Source organism: Perognathus longimembris, chromosome 21, assembly GCF_023159225.1.
Source record: "Perognathus longimembris pacificus isolate PPM17 chromosome 21, ASM2315922v1, whole genome shotgun sequence".
Lineage (NCBI taxonomy): Eukaryota > Metazoa > Chordata > Mammalia > Rodentia > Heteromyidae > Perognathus > Perognathus longimembris.
Window position 1 is genome coordinate 4,159,882 of NC_063181.1, and position 21,004 is coordinate 4,180,885.

At 57.5% G+C, this 21,004-nt stretch overlaps 1 protein-coding gene across 1 annotated transcript in view; it reads left to right on the forward strand.

Annotated features, from left to right (window-relative positions):
- The window catches only part of Xkr6 (XK related 6), a 146,684-nt gene that overhangs the window by 69,153 nt on the left and 56,527 nt on the right, over positions 1-21,004 (forward strand). The gene's annotated exons all lie outside the window — the stretch shown is intronic.

The window sequence follows — 21,004 nt, forward strand, 5'->3', positions numbered from 1 at the left end:
GTGGCTTTGATGTCAGGAATCTCCTTTATCCCCTTGCTCTGATTGTGCAAAAGCAACCTTTCGAAGCCTACTGAAATGATGTACTATTCTCCCATCCATCCATCCACCAACCCACCCACCCACACACTCATCCATCCACTCATCTACCCACCAACCCACCCACCATCTATCCATCCACCCACCCACCCATCCATCCACCCCACCCCACACTCATCCATCCATCCATCCACCCACCCACCCACCCATCCATCCATTTATCCATCCATCCACCCCACCCCCACACTCATCCATCAATCCATCCATCCACCCACCCACCCATCCATCCACCCCACCCCCACACTCATCCACCAATATATCCACTCATCCACCCATCCATCCATCCATTTATCCATCCATCCACCCCACCCCCCACACTCATCCATCAATCTACCCATCCACCCACCCATCCATCCATCCATTTATCCATCCATCCACCCCACCCCCACACTCATCCATCAATCTATCCACTCATCCACCCATCCTTCCTTCCATCCAGCCACTCTTCCACATTTTCATTCATCTGTTCATTTATTCATTCATTCATCAATCCATCCACCCATCTATTTAGCTACCCACCTGTTTACACACTTGTGCACTCACCCACCCTTCCATTCATCTAACCCTCAGTTCATCATCCACTTATTGAGCATCTTCAACATGCAAGGTACAAAAAGCTTGTCTTGATTTTGCCTGCTACAAATAACTACAACTTGCACAACATTTTTGTGTTGCTTTATGCCCCTAACAAGGAGTTTAGTCATATTCAAGTTTATTTTATCTAGCTAGACTAGACTCCAAAGGCCAAATACCATTCTGTTCATTTTTAATGACTTGTGCTTATAGGAGCTCATTAAATATTGGCAGAAGAAACAAATGAGTCTCTGACTGTCCATCCAGAATGCTGAGATCAATGTTAGGATTGTAGTTTAATCTTCATCATGTGAATCGAGATATTTAGTGTCTTTAGCTCATTGTTTTTCACACACGTAGCATACACTCCTTCCCCTTTTTTTTTGGGGGGGGTGGCCTGGGCTTTGGTGCTGTCCATAAGCATTTCTGCTCAAGACTAGAACTCTACCACTTAGAGCCACAGCTCCACTTCTGGTTTTTCTGGTGATTAAGTGGAGATAAGAGTCTCATGGACTTTCCTGCCCGAGCTGGCTTTGAACCGGGATCCTCAGATCTCAGCCTCCTGAGTAGCTAGGATGTCAGGCGTGAGCCACCAGCACCCAGCATCTTTCCTTTTATTTTTTGTCACCTGAGGGATATTCCATCGTGCGCTCACATTTACCAAGTCTGTGCACTCTAGTGCATCAGGCATGAGCTCACCTCTCCAGGGAGTTGGCATTTAGTCAGACAGGGAAGGCAATGCCATGAAAAATCAGTAACATGGCAAAGCAGCCTGAGGTGTGGGCCAAATAAATGTTGCTATAGCATCATGATCTGAAATGGTCCGTAATAAAACAGCTTGTTTTATGCTTGACTGTGTAAGGTTGGTTTTGAGAGATTCATTCTTTTGCAAAAGGATCTGGGTCAAAATTATCATTTTATGTCAGACAGGGTTTCTGGAAAATCCTTACTTCTTTTTTTTTTTTTTTTTTTTGCCGTAAGTGGATATTTAACAACATCTCTATTATGCTTGAGCTGGTGCACAGGTGTGGATATGAAGATGTCTTCCGATAACACAATCTTACAAGGTGTGAGTCTGGAATGTCTTTCTGGGCTGACACTGAATGGAATTTTCCTTGCCGTCTCTCAAACAGGTGTCGGCGAGGTCTCGGTGCCACCTTGCTTTCGGTGCTCTCCGGAGCGTGTCCCCGAGCGTGTCCCCGAGCGAGGAGGCCGTGCCTCCGTTCCGGCCGTCCACGCCGCGTTTTCTTTCTCACACAGCTCAGCTGGTCCACACTTTGGGTTGCGTGAGGTCTTGAGGTGGGCTTCTCTCTCCCCTGCTCTGCTTCTGCCTCTTCCCCCGCGTGGGTGGGGTGGGGAGCTGCCGCTTCTCACCCACGGTGAGCGGAGGTGTGGGTTCGCAGCCGTCTGCTTGGGGTCGGTGGCTGGGGTTCTCAGCCCTGGCCCCAGGCCCTCCTCGGAAGGAAGGAGGAAGGGCGCTTGTGGGGGCTGCGGGTGTGACAGCCCTCCCGGCACCCCCTAGTCCTCGGCGTGGTCCTGGGGGGGGGGGCTCGTGCCCGCCCTCGTCATGTCCTGAGCAACGGGCTACGAAGCTTTCCCACGTCCAGACGGGCAGCCTCGTTACCCCTGCCAGGGCCGCTGCCTGGTGGATGGGGAGTTGGCTCCCGACGCCCCAAAACAACAGGACTGACACTGCCAGTGAGTGCCGGGGTCATGGTGTTGAACAGTCTGGCTCTCCTCCTCCCCGCGCTCAGGTTTGGGCTTTGGCACGCCTCTGGCGTTGGCCGGGGCGGTGAGTGGAGTTAGTCACGGAATTAGAGCCAGCTGGGCCAGGCGACTAGGGCCCAGCGATCACCTTCCAGATGAGCGTCGCTGGCTTTGGCCATGTGTTCGAGGGTAATCCAGCTCTTGCTGATGGCCGTCTCTCCTTGAATAGCACGGCCTTTCTCCTCTCAAAGCCCAGTGCACACCGTTGGGGTTTAAACGCTGATGCGAGCTTCACAACACCAGAAGCATGCGTGCCTATGTTGTTGTTGTCTGAGGTGTGTCGGGGTCCTGGGAGACCCAGGGCCCCCAGCCCGGTCCCCCCTCCCCGCCTGAAGCAGACACTGTGGTAATCCTACAGCCCGGGTCCCCATTTCACCCTGCTGTATTCTCTTGGGACCCTACCTACCTCAGTTTCCCGTTTCACTCACCTTTTCCCGGACCACACTTACTTTTTTCTTCCCAGGTGTTTGACTCACCAGTTTGACCCAACAGGTGTTCGGGTAGGGAGGGCCGGTCATCTGGGTTCTAGAAAGAGTCATCTAGCTCTTCAGTCCCGGCCGCCTGCAGAACGTGAACAGAAATAGCAGGTGCCCGCGTCACCAGCCCCAGACAGACGTGGTATTTTCAAAGCTGCAGCTGTGAACACAACTGGGCTTCAACGGTGGGAGGAGGCGCGGACAGTCGCAGGTGCAGGCGCGAAGGGGCACAGGTTGCGGCTTGCTGGGTAATTCGTGCCCTCAGTCAACTGTGAACGCAAGGGCCTTAGCGGCAGCCGCGATACGCACGCTGCTGAGGGAACCCCGGGAAGCAGGACGGACGTCACCTGGGGCTGGAGCGCTCTCCAGCACGGGGCTGGGATTGGCGCTGGGGGTGCTGAGGTTGGGCAGCTGGCAGAGGAAGGCCCCGTGCCCTTGTAGTTTACCATGCAGGAGCGAGTCAGCTGCTACTGAACCCCAGCTCTGCTGGCTACCCACGGAGAAGAGGTGCGCTCTGAACTGCCCCGTCTGCCTCTCCCAGCATCTGGGAGGTGCTTGGTTTGGTTCGGTTTGGGTTGTTTTGAATTGGTTTCCTTGTTCTGTTTGGGTGGACGACAGCTGGATTGGATTGGCGGTGTGCACCCGTTTAGGAATTTTCCCTCCTTAGTGCAGCCTTAGCTGAGTAGCTCCAGGTACAAGGAGGAAAATGTCACTCAGCTGTGTGACATCTGCCAGCCATCGGCTGAGCCCTGGGCGGGGCTGAGGGTACCGTCCCCTGGGGGTCTCAGCGGAGGTGCCGGGGCTGAACACCACAGCAGCATTGTTGGTCCTTCTTTACCTGCAGTTCTAGACAAGCAACTTCTCCAAGCCTGGGTCCTCGTCTTTTCTCTGGCAGTCGTGGGGCTTGAACTCTGGGTTTAGGCACTGTCCCTGAGCTCTTTTGCTCAAGGCTTGTGCTCTATCACGTTCAGTCACAGCGTCACTTCTAGTTTTCTGGTGGTCAATTGGAGATAAGAGTCTCATGGACTTTCCTGGCCGGGCTGGCTTTGAACCGAGATCCTCAGGTCTCAGCCTCCTGAGTTGCTAGGATCACAGGCCTGGGCCACCCGCGCCCGGCTGTTTCCTCCTCTTAAAAGTGGAATTTCTGCTTGTCTTACGGAGTCTCGAGGATCAGTAAGTGGCACCACCCTGCGTGTCAGTTGTGGGCATTGGCTGGGGGGGGTGGGGTTGCAGAGACAGGGTTTCCCAGGCCTAGGTGGTGTTGGTGCCGTGGCTGTGCCGGTGCAGGCGCAGAGCCGCGGTGTGCACCCGTGTCCTATGGAGTGGGGGGGGGGTGGGGAGGGCGCAGGTGACCTTCCTGTGGTGGTCCTTTCCTCCACTAGGGTGCTGCCGGGCCTGGGTGTCCGGCTCGGGGAAGCGTGGGAACTTAGCAGGCCGGCCCGGAGCACGTGTGCGGGACTTGTGCTCTGCGGTGGAGAACGGCTCGTGGTGAGGGGGGCCAGGCAGAAGCAGCCGGGCGTCGGGGGCTTCCTCCAGCTCCCCCGCCCCCCCCCCATGACCTTGGCCAGCCACACAGCTGGATCCCAGACGAGGCTCTGGGAAACTCGCTTCCTAGTAGCCCGGAGAAGGAAAATGTATGGCGCTACTTACGAGAAGTGGCTGGTTAATGTGACTGGAGAGCTGGTTAATGCACAAGCTCCAAAGTGACAACAGAGACCCAGACTCCTTCTGTCCTTCTGCCCTGTCGTCCCCAGAAGGTCGGGCTGGCTCCGTTTGTGCTGCCAGGATGCCTTTCGCTGTTCACAGAATCACCTTGAGCCAGGGCGACGTCTAGCTGGGAGAGGGAGGGGAGGTCTCTTCCCGTCTCTTGGAGGAGGACACGATGGCTTTCCCAGGTCCCACCCCGCGGCACGCGGCAGGTGTAGTGATCCAGTCCTCATCGCTTCCACTGCGGTGGAGCGAGTCCTTGGGAGGAGAAGGGCGGTGGCCAAGGTTGACGGAGGCGAATTGGAACTTACGGAGCGCTGGGTATCAGCTACGCACCCCGAGGGGAGGGAAGGGAGGGAAGGAGCTGGGGCCAGTTAGCCGGGGGGTGGGGGGGGGGTGGGGGGGGGTGGGGCCGAGAAGGTGTCGGGAGGATGGCACTGGGCGCCGGCCCCAAGGAAGACGCAGCAGGAGCCCGCTGCCGCCACTGCTGCCGACGCAGCACCGGAGGGGACGGGAAGGAAAGACAGGAGCCGGACGGAACGACTGCTGGCGTGCGGGAGACTCCCAGCCCTGAAACACAGTGGGGCGAGGGCGGGAGCGGGGAGAGCAAGGGAAGAGGGGGGTCTGGGGTTCGGGGCTTCTGCTTCTGCCCCAGCCCTGGAGTGAGGGCGGAGGCCGGAGGGCGGAGGCCGGAGGGCGGAGGCCGGAGGGCGGAGGCCGGAGGGCGGAGGCCGGAGGGCGGAGGGCGGAGGCCGGAGGGCGGAGGCCGGAGGGCGGAGGGCGGAGGCCGGAGGGCGGAGGGCGGAGGGCGGAGGCCGGAGGGCGGAGGGCGGAGGCCGGAGGGCGGAGGCCGGAGGGCGGAGGGCGGAGGCCGGAGGGCGGAGGGCGGAGGCCGGAGGGCGGAGGCCGGAGGCCGGAGGGCGGAGGCCGGAGGCCGGAGGGCGGAGGGCGGAGGCCGGAGGGCGGAGGGCGGAGGGCGGAGGCCGGAGGGCGGAGGGCGGAGGCCGGAGGGCGGAGGCCGGAGGGCGGAGGGCGGAGGGCGGCGGGCCCCTCGCCTGGGGCTCTCTGGGGCGGCGGCTGGGCCGGGCGACCTCCGAGGTCTGTTGGGATTCAGGCGCTTCTGGCGCGGGTGTCTCCGAGGCCGCCTCGCCGCTGTCCGTTAGCACCGGGCCGCGCTGATGTGAAGTTTTCCCTTGGACTGGCCCGGCGGCGGGACCTCGCAAAGCCATGGGACCAGGGGGCGGCGGGAGGCCCGGCTCCGTCCCCAGCCTCCGCGGAGGCGGGTCACTCAGCCCCTCGTGTCGCTCGCTGGTGTGCGGGGCTCGCCGTCCTGTTGTCGGGAGCGGTCCCTTCTTTCCGACGTCTTAGGCTTGTGGGTCCAGCGTTGCCGGGCCGGGGGCTGGGAGCGGCACGACGTCTTCTGCCGTGAGAGAGGGGAGGGGAGGCGGCTGCAGAAGGAGATGGCGAGAGGCAGGGCTGACGGGCCCCTCTGTCCGTGGGCTTCTGCTATGGGTAACGGCAGTCATGGCTTGAACACCTACTACGTGCCAGTCAGCCAGGCTCCATCTCCAGCCTTCCGTGTGATTTTTCCTCTCCTTAGTAACAAATTTGGATTTAAGCAACGCTTCATCAATCAGTATGTCTCCTCGAGCCTGACTCAGGGAGAGGACTCAGGTCTTTCTTTCTGACGGATGTGGTTGCTGGCTCCTGTAATCCCTATGGATCAGGAGGCAGAGATCAAGGGGACTGGGCGAAAGGCTCACGGGTCCCCGTCTCAAGCAGTGTGGTGCACGTTGGTGCGGTGACACGCACCTGTTACCCCATCCGTGCGGGATGCATCCGTAGGAGGGCTGTGGTCCTGATAGGCCCGGGCCTATAAATGCAAGACTCTCTCCCGAAATCAGTCAATGCGAAAGAGGCTGGAGGGATGGCTGAAGTGGTTGTGTACCTACTAAACGAGCATAAAGCCCTGAGTTCAGATCCCAGCAGTGCATCCCCCGCCCCCAAATAAACTTACTTGTCTTCTAAATAAGTAGGTGGCAGTCAGGGCCATTAAGGATCTCTCGGGAAACCCAGGCCATCGCCAGAAAGAAGGCTCCTGCCTCTCGTGAAGAGGTCTGGAGGTCTGGGGAGTGGACGCTCAGACTCAGGCACACGCACACAGGGTGCGGGGCTCGTGGAAATGTGGGTTCCAGGGCCCCTGCAGCATCTGGATGCCTGGAACCTCGTGGGTGTGGGGCAGCTGGAGAGAAGCCAGGGCTCGCGTGGAAGACGAGCAGCCCAGGGAGCCGCGCCGAGTCTGCGCCCCGGGAGTCTGGCTTCCTCCGGAGCCACGGCTTTGAGCCGCGTAGGCAGGAGGAGGCCCGGAGGCCCGGAGACGGAGGCCGCCTCCAGCTCCAACATGGCAGGCTACTGGAAGAGCTTCCTCAAAGAAAGGACGGTCAACCAAGGCTAGGCAGAAGGGAGCCGTGACCCCGAGCCTGGCCTGGGGCAGCCCTCCTCGCTGGGTCCCCCAGGAGCGATTCCCTACCCGCTTGTACCCCGTCTCCCGTCACCGCCTGGCCCCGACCCATGGGGCTCCCCCCGCGGCGCCCTGCGATACGATGGATGGAGAGCTAGCTCTTCCTACAGGAACGAGATTGGCCCACGGGGGAGATACAGCCGTCACCGTTCTGCGTGCGCACACCCGACCGCACGCTCCTCCGTGGCCTCCCTGCGGGGCCCCGGGCCGAGCGGAACCCGCAGTGCCAGCACCCGGCACGCAGAGCGAGCCCCTCAACCACGCCTGCTGAAGGAGAAGGAAGCTGACCGAGGAGCTTAGAATCCCCCCACCCGGGTGTGTGCACCCTGCCCCTTCGGGGGGGGGGGAGCAGCACGCCCAGCACCCACACAGAAAGGAGAGCCTCCTCTGAGCCTTGGGGAATAGCTAACACGTTATTGGCAAGTGTCTTTCTGTAGAAGGGGGAAAAAAAAATAGCTCCCACGTGTTAATTCGGAAAGCTGGAAAAGCCTGGTAACTTATTTCCAACAGACTTGGACTGAATAAGGAGCCCACCAGGCGGGTGGGTGGAGCTCTAAATTTACACCTTAAATCTCATTAAGATCGGATAAGATGTTTCATTAGTGTTAGGTGCCATGTAAATACAGAGCAGTTTCTGAATAAATATTTTCCCTCCCCCCCCCCACTTCCAAAAGTAGGATGTGCTCCATGGAAAACAGTGCAGTTCTTAGAGGCAGGAGGGTTTTATTCTGAGAGTCTTATTTTAACATGGCAGTGCACATCCTTGCTACGTTCTGATTCAGCTCAGAAACAATGGAGTAGCTTCTGTGCGTGCCCAGGAAAGCCCCACCCCAGGGCTCGGGTGGCGTTTGGCTCAGAGCCGGGCACTGCTGAGAGAATGCCCCCAGGTCCCCGACCCCCGGGCCCCCGACCCCCGGGTTGGTAAACAGGTATGGCTGTGGCGCACCCAGGTCTGAAAGCACCACTCAGAGATGAGTGGAGTTTAGGAAGTCAGACCCGAGCGCTCGCAGGAGAGCCTGGTAGGCAACTTCACGCGGACGTGGGGGTATGTGAGGCATGGCAGGAGGGAGGGGACGGGTGGGGGTCCTTTTCTCTCTGGATTCCCTGTTTTCTTTTTAAATTTTCTATTGTTATTCTAATGGTAATGTACAGAGGGGTTACAGTTACGTAAGTCAGGTAAAGAATGCATTTCCTTTTGGATGGTATCACCCCTTCCCTCTCTCTCTCTCCCAGTTCCTTAATTGTTTTCATGTGACGTTATTTATAATAAAATAACAGAAAATGAAAGATTAAAAACCAGAAAACGGGGGTGGGGTGGGGGAATGAGGGACGAGGTAACAAACAGCACAAGAAATGTATCCAATGCCTAATGTATGAAACTGTAGCCTCTCTGTGATTCAGTTTGATAATAAAAAAGCACAAAACAAAACCAGAAAACAAACCTGTAACTTCCTCTCTCAAGATCTGTAATTAGTGAGTTAGTCGGTTAGTTCTATATTCCCGGACAAACATTTAAAATACACAGTTGTGGCTGGGCACTGGCGGCTCGCACTGATCCTAGCTTCTCAGGAGCTGCAGATGTCACGACTGAGGTTTGAAGTCAGCCTGGGCAGGAAGTCTGGGAGACTCTTGTCCCCTGTGAGCCACCAGCCAGAAGTGGTTCAAATGGCAGAGCATTAGCCCTGAGCAAAAAAAAAAAAAAAGTCAAGAAACAGAATCCAGACCCTGAGTTCAAGCCCCAGTGCTGCCCAACCCCCCCCCCCGCCCTTACACTTACACATTCACGTGTATCTGCCTTGCTCCTTCATCCACAAGACACAGAGTGATGGGGGCTGTTCTGTGGGGTGTGCCACACTCCCGTTGTTACGTAGGGGGGTGGGCTCTAGAGGCATGGAGCCGGCAGGAGGGGGTCGCCACGTCCAAGCTCGTGGCGGACGCGATGGTCTCGAGAGCTCTGTGCTGGCGTCGGGTTGGGATTAGCGGTCTCCGTGCCCGGCTCTCTCCTGACCCCCTCTGCTCGTGTCTGTGTGGCGGAAACCGCTCAGGGCACCATCTCTGGCTCTGATTGCACTGGGGTGGCAGTAGGTGATGGGGTGGTGTTGTGGGTGACATTGGGTAAACACTGGAACTCCCCGCTGATTGCAGCCTCGCTTCTCCAGTGAGCCTCGGAGACTCTGTCTCCTCTGAGCGGACGGTGACGATCCTCGCACGCATCTCCCTTGGTTGTAAGCTCCCCTGTCAGCCTCAGGTGGTAACCAGGGCCGGCACACTACCGGAAGGGAGAGGCTGTGGACTGCGGGAGGGGGCGGAACCACCGCCCTCTCCTCGGAACAGCTGGCAGGGGGATTTCCCAAGAGGGAGCGCCCCGGGACAGGAAGCAAGGCACGTTCATTTAATTCCTCCGGTAAAATGAGTTAAACGGCCACATTTTGATAGGTGGTCAAACCATATTCAAAATACACTGGGCCAAAATATATTTGTGATGAACTGCTGTGCAGATAATGGAAATCATTTCAATAAAATTCTCATCCATACTAAGACCTTAATCAAGGGCTAACCTATTTGACATTGGATCACAGATAACGATGTAATTCTGTCCCTGCAGGCATAGATTTATTCCATTTGAGTGATTAATGCATTAGGAGGCTGAGGTCGTACTGAAGTTAATGGCTGTCTTCTTGATTTCTCTGGCACCTCCTGGGTTTCAGTGAGAGCAACACCTTTAGAGCATGGTTTTTCTCAATAAACATTCCTTTCCTCAAAATCTGGGACTTCTTTCCATCAAAACAGTGCCATTTTTGAAGGGACAGCACAGACAGAAATAAGGGACACCTCTTCCAGTCTCCTAGAAGTTCATGTTTCATGTTTACCCAAAGTTTTGCAGTAGAAGGCTTTGTCCCAAATGAAGTACATGCTTCTCTCTCTCTCCTTCCTTCCTTCCTTCCTTCCTTCCTTCCTTCCTTCCTTCCTTCCTTCCTTCCTTCCTTCCTTCCTTCCCTCCCTCCCTCCTTATTTCCTTTCTCCCTCCCTCCCCCTCTCCTTCCCTCTGTCTTTCCCTCCCCCTCTCTCCTTTCCCCCTTCCTTCTTTCTCTCTTTCTTTCCTTTCTCCCTCCCTCTGTCTTTCCCTCCCTCCCTCCCCCTCTCTCCTTTCCTCCTTTTCCCCCTTCTTTCTTTCCTTTTTTCCTCATTTGTTTCCTCCCTCTCTTCAGTCTTATGCTTGCACTCACCATTTGAGCCACATCTCTAGCTGTTTTTGCTTGTGGTGTTTTCTGAAGAGAAAGAAAAAATGGATAAAGTGGTTAAATTGCTGAAAGAGAAGCCCAATCATCAGGTTGTGGGACTGCTGGAGATTCCTCTTTTGCTGTGTACTGATCTCATCTGCTCCCGTTTCCTTCACCCTCCTGCTAAAACTCTGTCCTTTTGTCACAGTCAGGGCTTAGACAGTCAGGGGAGAAGAGATCTCTGTGTTGGTTTGCCTGGAAGCTGTCTCATGATAATGGACTCGGATGGATGGAAAACCTCTGGGTTTCCTAACCAGGCATAGAACTAAAAGTATACAACAAAGATACTCACTTGAAGGCATCTTCCTTTCTTGCCTTTTGGAGGGGGTTTTCAACAAATAGTTTAAGGGGCTACCCACTTATAGGACATTGATTTTAAATACACACTCTCAATTAGTGGGTTGGGAGACCTTCGTAATTACTTTATTTTTCCTCTGTCATGGGTTTTTGTTGCTGTGGCATTGCCTTTATATCAAAATTCCAAGAACTGGGGGCTGGGAATATGGCTTAGCGGTAAAGTGCTTGCATCGTATACATGAGGCCCTGGGTTCAATTCCCCAGCACCACGTATATAGAAAACGGCCAGAAGTGGCACTGTGGCTCAAGTGGTAGAGTGCTAGCCTTGAGCAAAAAAGAAGCCAGGGACAGTGCTCAGGCCCTGAGTCCACGCCCCAGGACTGGCAGAAAAGAAAAAAAGTTAAAATTCCAAGAACTGGGCAAAGAACGCGGTGTTTTCTTTTTTCTTCCTTGTCCTCCTTCCCGGCGGGGGCCCCTTCCTCTTGCTGGGACAACCTCCACCCGCGAGCGGCGTGGTACAGACTTCCAGGCCGTTACGGGAGCACCTCCTCAAGTTCGCCTCCAGATGCAGATTGTGCATTTCACAACTTGGGTGTCCATCGACAGCGTGGCGCAGCTTGCCTCCTTCCCCTGGGGTGGGGTCCTCCAGTCGGAAGTGGAGGCCCGCGGCATTCACGTGAAAGGCGGCCTTCGCCTAGGCGTGTGCGTGCATTTCCCCGCGGATGCCCACTTAGACACCACCCCTTCCTCACTTCTAACCTGGCACCGCCGTAGACCGGCAAGCGAAGGCCGGGAGCTGTGCGTGTGGACGGCCCTGCCCGGAAGCCACCCCGCAGGGGAGGAGCACCGCTGTCTAGGAGCTGGTGGCTAGAACGTGGACAGGGTTCTCCTGCCCCTCCCTGCCCCTGGGGGAGCTGAGTGAGGGGGTGGGAGTCAGGCTCCGTGGCAGGTTCACCCCGAGCTCTGTCCTGACCTACGTCCCTGTCCCGCCTGGGGTCCTGGTGCCTCCGTGGCTGAGTCCGTTGGAATGGACGCACCAGGCCAAGGGGTCCAGTTGACCTCGGGCGGGTGGCTTTGGCTTGGGGGCTGGATGTCCCCTGTTCTTGGCTCTGAGCCTGGACTCCCCTGGGGCTGGGGGCGGGGGGCTGGCACCTCTTCCTTTCTCGTGGTGCTCTGAGCTTTGTGGCTTCTCCAGGCCACTGTGGCTGCTTCCAAAATGGCCCTGGAGGCAGTCGGGCCGTGTGGCTCGCAGGAGGTGGCTCCTGACAGCCCTGGCCTCACCAGGTTGCCCTGTTGTGCCCCGGTCAAGGCTTGGGCAGTTCTGACCCTTTCCTAAATCCCGAAGCTCAAGGTTCCTCCACGCTGGGCAGCGCGGCGGGGTGGGTCCGGGTTTGGATCTGGCGGCCGTGTTCAAGGCCCTGTAACGTGGAGCCCCGGGGGCTGCCGGTGCAGGCCTGAGGTGCCGCGTGAGACATTCACGAAGCGTCCGCGCTCGTTTTCCTCTGGAGTGCCTTCCCCTGTTTTGTTCTTCCAAGTCAAAATTTAAAAATAGGTCCCTCTTCCCAGTGGACTCCACGAGACTCCATAAATCGTCCAGAAAGGTGCTAAGCGGGGTTGCGGTGGCCCCTCCAAAGAGCGGTGGCAGCGCAGTGCCCCAGGTAACCGGAGGTCAAGCTCAAGGTCAGCGTGGAGGCCTGGCCACCCGAGGGCCACCACCTCCTCCCGCCCGCCCGTGGGGACCCTGCCCCGCCCCCAGGCCGCCTCGCAGCTTGGCTCTCTCTCCTCTGTGTCCCCTGGGGTCCCAGTTCTGAGGCGCATGCGAGGGACCCCCCCCCCCCCCCGCAGCTGCTGCGGCCCGCACTCCTGCTGACACAGATTGGAGCGGTTGCCATGGGGACCACAGTCGGCACCCAGATGCCTGCCCAGAGCCGAGAAGGCAGGACGGGCGTCTCCCTCCTCCCCGGAGATGGGGGGGCTTAGCGGGAGAGGGCAGCCGCTCCTTCTGCGGCCACGCTGCATGCGGCGGCCAGAGGGGACCCCCGCTGCCCTCCTCCCGGAGCTTCCTGGCCTGTGCCGTGGTGGCTCCTGCCGGGCACACAGAGGATGCTGCTGCCCCTCACCTTCCTCCCGGGACCTCCTCCTGAGGCTGTGCCGTGGAACAGGAGCCATTCTGTGTGTGTGTGTGTGTGTGTGTGTGTGTGTGTGTGTGTGTGTGCGCGCGCGCACTCTGGGACTTGAACTCAGGGCCTGAGCGTTTTTACTCAAAGGTTGGCACTCTACCACTTGAGCCACAGCACAGTCCTGGGCCTTGGACTCCGGGCCTGAGCACTGTCCCTGGCTTCTTCCCGCTCAAGGCTAGCACTCCGCCACTTGAGCCACAGCGCCGCTTCTGGCCATTTTCTGTATATGTGGTGCTGGGGAATCGAACCTAGGGCCTCGTGTATCCAAGGCAGGCACTCTTGCCACTAGGCTATATCCCCAGCCCCACAGCTCTACTTCTGACTTCTTGGTGATCGGTTGTGGATGGGTGTCACGGATGTTCCTGCCCGAGTTGGCTTTGAACTGCCAGCCTCAGATCTTAGCCCTCTGAGTAGCCAGGAGTATAGGCGTGAGCCATCAGCGCCTGGCACAAAGGGACCATTTTTACACGTCTACCGGGGCTTACCGAAAGTATTTGGGGCCCCATTAAGGGAGATACATTACTGAGATGTCCGGTGCTCAGGCCCTCCCCCCCCCAAAGAAGCTATGGAGTCCTCCATGCCTCCTGGGGGGTGCACAAGGAAATGAAGCCCCCCCAGACCACCCCGGGGAAGAGATCGCAGTGAGCCAGTGGGGGGCCGCGGGGCTCCCGGGAGACGGAGGTCGCTCTGTGCTCTTGGCGTGGAGGAAGGAGTCAGACTGTGCGGCTGTGTGCGGGCTGGCCTTGCCCGCCCTGACGGCGTGGGACTCGGGGTTCCGGTGGGCACCCTCGGGTGCAGAGGTGGTGAAGCGGCGCCGAGGCCCTGGGCTCGGGCTCCGTGTCGTTGGACCCCCTTCCCTGCTCTCCCCAGTGGCTTTTGTCCCCCAGGGGACTGAGCAGCACAAAGTATCTTTCAGTGGTGCTCATTGCTCGGTCTGCGGTCGCCGTGGTCCCCGTCAGTTCGTAGGTTAGCAAGTTCAGCCCCGAGATGCAGACCAAGGTGGCGCACGCGTCGCTCACCTTGCCGCTGGCCCGGCTCCTTCTCTGGTCCTTTTCACGCCCCACGCGTTCTCGAGTATGTGCGGATGTCGAAGCGGTTGGAAACAATTTTAATACTGAGTGTGGTAAGATAGATACAGCATAGAGTTTCCTACCTTAACCATTGTACGGGCAGGAGTCAGCGGTTTCAAGTAGGAAGTTTTACCGCCGTTACTCACTATCTCCAGCATCCTTCTGTCTGTCCCTGACTGCAGCTTCACCCACCAAACTGTGCCTTCCCATCCTCCCCCTCTCCTCTAGCCCAGGGGGGACCCCCGTTCTCCCTTCTGTCTCTGGGAACCTCATTCAAGCACAGCGGTGCGGCCTTGGTCGTTCTTGAGCGCGGTGACTTCGAGAGGTGTCCACCTTGAGCCGGGTTGGAATTCTCTCCGTGTTCACGCCGCGCGCACACGTCTTGCTCGTCCGTTCCTCTGTGGCGGGTGTGTCTGCTCCCTCCCACGTCTGCCGTGAACCGTGCTGGGGACCTGGGTGTCCGCGCCTCTGGCGGGGATCAGGCCACTTTTTAGCATCGGTAAACTGAGGATCACAGGACTCTGGGAACCTCCCAGGATTGCGGGGAGGGCCGGGCTGGGAGCGCGGGTGGAGGGGAGCCTCCCGCCCAGCTCCACCCCGCCCCCAGTCTGGAAGCTTCTAGGCACAGAGGAGGCTTAGGCGCTCTTGGCGCCTGGTACGGCTGGGGTGTACCAAGTGCCCAGAGAACACGCGCTGGTGGGGTGGAGGTCTCCTTTACCAGACGTGCTCTCGAGGGGAAGCCGTGGTTCAGTCATTGTCTCCATTTCCTTCTCCATCCACCACATCTGGCCGAATACCTAGCATGTGTCCAGAACCTAGGACAGGCCTGACTGGGTAAGTGAATGAATGAATGAATGGGTGAATGAGTGACTCATAAGTCCGACATGTCTGTGAGCTCTGGATAGGGCCGGGCAGCACTCGGGGGAGCCGGGCTGTGGTTTTCACTGAATAGTCAGCATGGTGACTGACAGAGCACCCGGACTCTGAGGGCACGCTTGAGATGGAGGACCCTCGGGGAGTGAAGGGGCACCGGGGCCCCTCGAGCGGCGCTCCCGCGGGGCCGTGGGCCCGGGCTCTTTGCTCTCTGTGTCTTCTGAAGCTTACAGCACAGCCGTGAGCCCGGCTCCCCCGTTTCCTCTTGTCAAGGCCTTGCTTCCTGCTCCAAGCCTTCGGCAGTTGCGTCTGCCATCTCTGAACCTCTGTGATGGCACCCTGGCCTATGTTTCGGTGGGTATTTTTTTTTTCTGTCTTCTTCAAACCAGCCGTACAGTCTACTGGACCTTCTTTGTACATTGGCCTTGTTTCCTGGTGGCATTCTGGAACCTACTGCCTGGTCTCCCAGCCCACTGAGTGGGCAGAGCCGGCCTGGGCTGCTCTCGTGCCAGCCGCCCCTGTTCGAGCCAGCTCGGCCCCGGGGCTGCGGCTTCTCCGTGGGGCTCTGCGTCCCGCCTGGCTTCCTCCGAGTCCACCGCAGGCCCCGAGCAGCCTCCTGGCAAGCCTTTCGACTTCTTCATCTATTTGCACAACCTGTGATTGAGCTATGTGCAGTGCAGGTATCAAAATCCAGCGGCATCTTTTAATTCTCTATTATTGATGAAAATTTTTGGTCTGGAAAGAAAAACTGGCTCTGGGATTGATTTTCATCAGTTTAATTCATCTTGGGTATTGATCGGCGCATATGTTACCGTGGAAGGCTGGGTCTGGGCCGCTCCGGTGGACGGGGGATGTTATTACAGAGCGTCTGAGCTTGGAGCCTCCCGCCAGCCCCGCGGTGACTTAGGGCGTGGCCGGCTCCACCTTACCCGCGGTCCTTCAGCGTGAGCACGAAGGGGTCACGCGTGTGTGTGCGTGTCACGGCACTGGGATGCTGAGGAAAACACTAGATCTCTATCACGCTGGCTCATCCGTGGTTCACCTTTCAGAGGAACCCAGCCAGGACCCTGCTTTTGGAGTGTGCTAATTCCAGCTTCCTTCAGTGCATGAGCCAGCCGGCCACCTGACACCGTTCAGACATCCTGGCCACCACGGTGCCCCTCTCTGCCCACCGCCCGAGTGCGTGCCCTTGACAGGCCTGTCCTACGAGGTAGGTGTGGCCCCGGCTCTTTCCTCGGGGCCTGGCCGGCACACAGAGCTCTCCTCCCCCTCTTTCCTACCTGAGACTCGGATTCTCGCCTCCCTCGTGCGCTGTGTCACCGGGGACCACTCCCCACCCCTGCGGAGGCCGCCATGCTCTGTGAAAGGGGCTCGGGAGAGAGGACCGGCATGTTATTTGTTGGTGGACCGGGGGTCCGAGGGTCTCCGAGGACCTGGGCTGGACGGGAAGCCGACCCCAAGCTTGCTCTTTCCACTGCCACTAAGGGATGTGTGCGGGGTTCAAATCATGCGCTCTCAAACTGGCTTTCAGACATATACAGTGTTAAAGAAGAAAGTGTTTTCCCCGTGCATGCGGCGAATCTGTTTCTATCTTACTCTAGTTGATTTTAAGCTTTTTTGGAGAGAGAGAGAGAGAATGGATGCTTTATCTGGGCGAATTTTCTTGGAATAATGCATCTATTCAGGAATGGTGAATAATGAATCTATTCAGAATTGGCAAAGGTGGCTGGAACGCACACGCACACAGGCTGTGTGTGTGAAGGTGGCTGGAACGCACACGCACCCGGGGCTGTGTGTGCGAAGGTGGCTGGAACGCACACGCACACGGGGCTGTGTGTGCGAAGGTGGCTGGAACGCACACGCACACAGGCTGTGTGTGCGAAGGTGGCTGGAACGCACACGCACACGGGGCTGTGTGTGCGAAGGTGGCTGGAACACACACGCACACGGGGCTGTGTGTGCAAAGGTGGCTGGAACACACACGCACACGGGGCTGTGTGTGCGAAGGTGGCTGGAACGCACACGCACACAGGCTGTGTGTGCGAAGGTCGCTGGAACACACACGCACACGGGGCTGTGTGTGCGAAGGTGGCTGGAACACACGCACACAGGCTGTGTGTGCGAAGGTGGCTGGAACGCACACGCACCCGGGGCTGTGTGTGCGAAGGTGGCTGGAACGCACACGCACCCGGGGCTGTGTGTGTGCACGTGCCCAGGGGAGGGAGCGATGGGGCCGCCCCACAGGTTGCTCCTGAGGCCCAGTCTGACCTCGAGCCTTACGTCCAGGTTTTTAGACCCCAGGCACAAGCGCTGTGGACCGCGTGGCATGGCTGCAACCGCAGGTGTCTGTTTCCTCCGGGTTCTGGCGGCTGGGCGCTCACAGCCCAGGTTCCGGCAGGGGTGGTCTCTCCCGAGCCGCCCCCTGGTGGGTGGTCCCTGTCCTGTGTCCTCACATGGTCTCTCTGTGCGTGTCTCTGTCCTCAGACGCCAGTGGCCTGGATGACCGCCCCTAGGACATCGTGTTACCCAAATGACTTCTTTAAGGCCCCCACATCTGTCAAAACAGCCCTGGTCCGGCCTGCTGGAGCGAAGACTCCCACGCTTGAGTTTTAGAGAGATGCAGTTCAGCCCCCGATAGTCTAGCTTCGAGAACAGAGGCTTGGAGCCACGCTCCTTTCTCCCCGTGTGCCGCCCGGCACGGTCTTCGGGGCCGGGGCCTGCTGGCCGGTTTTTGGAGTTGTCCCTTCACCTCTCGCATGTCCTGGCTCCTCAGATGCTCAGTCTGGTGCTCGGTAGTTGTTCCCCCCTCTACCACTTGAGCCATGCCCCCAGCCCTTTTGCTTTAGTTATTTTTGAGTGGGTCTTGCAGTTATGCCTGAACTGTGACACCCCTGTGTATACCTCCAATGTAGCTGAGATGCACAACCTTGCCCGGCGGGGTGTTTTGTAAATATTAAAGTGCTATTTATATAGGAAGAACCACCATAAGCACATCCTCCTCTTCCTATTTGACTTTTTCTTTTTGGCAGGTTTTCCCTCAAGGATCCATTCTGGAGGTGCTATCAAGTTTTATGAGGGGACTCACTTAGAGATGAACTTAAGACGTATCTTGCTTAGTTGTTTTCTGGTTTTTTATTTTTGTCCTGCTTTGCTTTTTAAGCACTGCCAGGACTATGCCTCTCATTCTGCTAGCAAAAGGTCCTAAATCAGAGGTGTTTTTTTGTTTGTTTGTTTATTTCTGCCTGCATGGTTGAAATCTAGCAAGAACTCCTTTTCAGAGCCATTGAAGAAATATTTTTGTAACTTTTTATTGTTATTATAAAGATGATGTGGGATGTACAGAAGTTACACAAGTCAAGCAAAGAGTTCATTTATTTTTTACACAATGTCACCCCTTTCCTCAGTCTTCCAATTTTTCCTTCCCATCTCCTCCCTCCCCAAGTTGTAGCGTTCGTTTTCCACACAGCGTCTGGTGAGTACCACTGGTGCATTTGTTCACCCTGTGTCCCTCTGATTCTGTGGAGGAAATAGTTCTTGACAGAGCGTACTGGAACAAGCCCAGTCCCGTCTCTTACCTCAGGGTCTTTGTACAGGGATTTGTGAGGCATGCGTTCACAATCCCCATTTTCTACAGAGATACAAACCGAGACCCAGACTGAGTACATGAGTGGTTGACCCCCAATGGACGTGATGGTCACCCCAAATTAGGATCACTTGGGGCCCAACACTCTTCTGGGGCTCTTCCTACCATCTCTTCCACATTAGCGTTGCCAGGACTTCTGTATCCAGTTCCTGGAGGCCGGGTCCAGAGGTAGGGAACACTGTGGAAACCACAGCTCGACTTCAGAAATCCCTGTAGGAAAGCCTGCTTGGGAAATGACTGGAGAAGGCACAAGTTTGTGACCTAGCCCAGCCTGTGTTTGACTGACCCTTTGACCCCTAGCAAGGCACCCAGTTCTTACTCAATGATTAAAACTCCCAAGGTTAACACAGATGTTCTATCCTGAGTGATTTTCATAGGAGCTCTGATCTGACCAAGGTCGGCCTGCCGGTGAGGCTGAGGAACGGCACGCGCCGCCGCTCCGTTCCGTGTAGAGATCCTCAGCACACGTTTGTGTTTTGAAGGCCTAAGAAGTAAGGAAACCTTGACCTCCGCCCACTTCCACTTTGACCTCTACCTCCTGCCCTGTGCTTGTTTCTTGACCCTCCCTGCACCACTGTGGGCTGAATGAAGCTGCTCTGAGGAGCTCACGTTTGTGCTCACCGTTAGAGCCGGAGAAGATGGGCGTGTGGAGGGGCATAGCACCTAGCACGTCAGAGGACCGAGAGAAGGTGGGTGGCTGTGTCTAGAAGGTTCTTTCAGGAGATGAGCCAGGAGCTGCTTATGCTTCAAACGGAGAGGGAAGCCCAGGTCTCTGAGACTGAGGGGCACACAGAGGCTCCTCGGGTGGAGGCTTCCCAGCCGGTCTTTGCTGTCGTGATTGCCTCATGCAGTCCGGTCGTGGGGGGGGGGCCCTAGGGATGTTCTCTCAAACGAAGGGACCGCACTTGATGGCAGAGGTCGTGGTGTTGGCTTTCCTGTGCTGATGGAGGGGTGGGGAGACCCACGTGGAGATCTGGCGGGAGAAGAGCCCGCTAGAAAGGAACAGCCTGGGGTGGGTGACAGATGGGAGAATGTAGGCGCGAGAGCCAGTGAGGATAAAGGGAAAAGGGGTTAACTGCCTGGCAGCTGCCTCCTCTGAAGGAAGAAATCAATTATTCTCAGCATGCTGGGCACCGAGGGACCCGGCGCTAGCACGTGCGTTCCTGGCCAGCCCCTTCCTGTGTGGGGAGGGGGACGAAAGGGGCCGTGATGAACAGGGAGTGGGCTATCCGTCAATGGGCGGACCTCGCCGGGCACTGGGTCAAGGCCCCCAGCCTCAGGCCCATGTTTCTGCAGGCTTCCCAGACAACTGCTCCCCCAGAGCAGGGAGCTGCTCTGTGAGCTCTTTCTCTGGAGGAGAGGCAAGAGGAACAGCGTGTACAGGAAAGGAGCCACGCTGCCTCACATCCACACGGTCGGTCGTGGGTGTGAGGACGCTGGCTGGTTCCCCCTTCAAGGCGGAGGTCACCGCAGGGAGGGGCGGAGGGAGGGAGAAGATACTGTGCAGAAGGAAAAAGAAAGATCTTAGCAGATGGCGGGGCACGGAGGGCAAGACGCGTGAAACGCGTCAGCGCCATCAGCGTCGACATCGGGGCACTAATGGCATTCAGGAAGGACAGTCCTTCGTCGTAGGACTGGTACTCATGGAGACAGGTTTGGTTCGGCTTGTCCCGCCCCCACCCACTGTATGCCGGAAATGCCTCGCACTCAGTCAGCAGGACATCCATAGCCACACGCTTCTCCAGGGCCCCTGGGGGCCCCTCGGTGAGGGTGGCCACGAGGACCCTGTGTCTCTGAAAGTGGACGATGGTGACGCCGGAAGGGTGACCACTGGCAGAACTGAGGCTGGGGGCTGGGGAGGTGGCTGAGCAGTGGAGTGCTTGCCTAGCAGGCACAAAGCCCTGGGTGCGAGTCCTCGGTACTACCCGGACAGCAAAAGCGGAAGTGGCGCTGTGGCTCAAGTGGTAGAGTGCTCGCCTTGAGCAAAGGAAGCTCAGGGACAGTGCCCATGCCCTGAGTTCAAGCCCCAGACTGGCAAAAAAGAAAAAAAGAAAAAAGAACTAAGGCTAACCACTGGGGCTTTTGCCAGACACAGTCTGAGGGCCACAAAGGGCAGATGGACAGAAGAAGCTGCTCACGTGTGGCATCTTTGCTGAATCCACAGATTCTCACTGGGTCAGGCACTGACGCAAGCCCTTGAGACACCAGGGGGAAAAGGTGACTCTGGACCTCCCGGAGTTCAAAGCCCTCAAGGGGGGAGATGGGTGGCAGGGCCAATAGACTGTGGCACTCGCAGTGCAACTGCATGCATGTATCAGTGGGTGTGTATCCGTATGTGTCAGTGTGTGTGTCAGTGTGCATGTATCCGTGCATGTATTAGTGTGTGCATGTCAGTGTATGTGTGTGTGAGCGCTGTGTGACAAGTAGGTCCTGCGGGCTCAAAGCCTCCTCCCTCTTGGTGAGTGGCGCTCCTCTCCAGCTCGCTTCACCTCTGCCTGGCTGCCAACCGTGCCCAGCTGG